Raw genomic sequence first — 2,280 nt, 5'->3', positions numbered from 1 at the left:
GAGCCAGTCAGTTCAAACGCGTCGGTTCAAGCGCTGCGCGTCTCTCCAAGTGGATCGTCCCCCGAGTGGTGTAATCATCAGCCGTTTACTTCGCACCTCGTTTATTTTGCATCCTCTCGTCCTCGCTTGTATCACCTCTCGTGTACAAATCAAGGGGTCCAGTTACACTATCGCACCGTCGGCGCAACGCGCGCGCGTGCGAGACGTTGAAGCGGAGTGCTTGAACGCGGAGTGAGGTCGTGAGAGGATAGAAATCCTCCGGAGAGCAGAGTCCCTTAAACGACCACCGCCTAGATCGCCGTAAAGGATGACGGACGTCCAGGCGAACCCGGGTGGCAGACTACAGAGCGAGGTGGCCGCGGCGCAGCAAACAGGTTGGTCCCGCTCGTGGACACCTTTGCGCTTCCTCCTCCGCGTCGACGTTTATTTTTGCGACCGACAACCTTGAGACCACGTCCGTGGTCCACGGATACTGCCGATTGGAGCAAACAGCGCGCGCGCGCGTTTTCCGCCATTTTGACCTGACTCTCGTAGATAGAGGATCTGATCTCGCGGAAAAAATCGTTCTTTTCCGCGTCTCACATTGTCCCTGCGTCGCTGATCTTCTCACGCGATCGTTAAAATGAGCTGCACGTCTGCGGAACGGCGTTCCCGATCCGCCGTGCGATGAAGCGGGTGCGGTCCACGAGAAACACGCGCGATATCGGAGATGATCAGTGATTGATAAATGATTTTATTTCATTCTTTTGGGAAGTCTGGGTGCTCGTCAAAACTGAGACACGAATATGTAACATCCAAAAAACGATAATCTAATTGTAAAGTAAAATTTCCAGTAACCTCATATTCTAAGCAGAAACTTTTACAGAAAGAGTATTCCTCTTCCAATACACTGGACTATTCATCAAAAATGTATTGGAGATTATTCCAACAGTTTTCCTCTTGTATGAAGAGGAATATATTTACTGAAAGCGGAGTGCCCTCTTACGAGTAAATTATATTAGGAACAGCAAGATTTTTACTGCAGATGCAAAACGAAAGTACTCTAACTGTAAGAATATTGTGCTTAGCATATTTTCCTCTTAATTTCAGAAGATTCCTCTTGAGGCCGTATATAAGAATAAAATCCTCTAAGATTTAGCGGTTTTTCTGCTAATATTAAAATTTTTTTTTTTTTGAGTGAACCCTCCGTTAAATTTCTATCTACAAATTATTTTAAAAGCGAAGAAGAGACTCATTAAAAGCGTATCTCTGCAGAGCGTCCTCATCTATCAGTCTTCTAGAAACATCGACGAACAATTTTTCCTCACGTACCATCGTTTTATTTCAATTAAACGTTCTTCGAGATATAAATTGAACTGAACGCATCAATCAGCTTTAATTAATCTTTTTCTGTTTATCTGATTCTCTCACCAATTTATTACCTTATGTTTATTCATTTTTGTATTGTTCACGACATATTTATCTACATCTTGCTGCTTCAGCGCATGCCATGCATATAATATTGTATTGTATATAATTAGGATATATATGTGTTGATATTTACATAATTCATAATAATTACACTGCGTTTAAACACTAACGTTACGGAAATAGCTCGCAAATTTATTATATTTATCACATTTGTCACGTTTATCATATATTACCTTTTCTGTTTGAGTTAATTATGTGATAAAGATAAATTTTCGATTCAACAAAGATTTTGTGGTTCTATTTGGAGATATGGTAATGTCTCGGCGCTGAGATAAGCGCAACGTCATGGCGCGTAAGACATACGCCTTATTTAAATTTTATTATATTTGAGTATTTTAAAAATGTCGGATAAATTTACAATTATCGAACAAAAAACTACCTACAACAATGACTTATATTTTATCCATTTTAATATTATATGTATCTATTTTTAACTTCAAGACCCTCTAAATAATATATGCTTGAAAGTTAAGCCTGTCACTTATCTCTTGATGGCAACAAGTATTTCCATTAAAAGTGATAGAAAAAACGTATCGGTATGAAAACAGGCTTTTGTAAAAAACAATATATTACAAGTGTGCCCATATACAATAACTATATATGTATTAATACAATAATAATTAATAAACAATTTGTCGAAGTTTTGCCAACTGTCGTGAAAAGATTAAATATATTTTTATTAATAAGAGATAAAAGAAAATTTGACGTAAAACAGACTTGTGATATGGAACAGATATATTTTATTCGAAAATATTGCATATATTTTTTTATACTATATATTAGGTGTTAAACTTAATTCCTGCAGTTTTT

This window comes from Trachymyrmex cornetzi, unplaced genomic scaffold (assembly GCF_001594075.2).
Source record: "Trachymyrmex cornetzi isolate Tcor2-1 unplaced genomic scaffold, Tcor1.1 scaffold85, whole genome shotgun sequence".
NCBI classification, from domain to species: Eukaryota; Metazoa; Arthropoda; class Insecta; order Hymenoptera; family Formicidae; genus Trachymyrmex; species Trachymyrmex cornetzi.
This window is presented reverse-complemented; position numbering follows the sequence as displayed.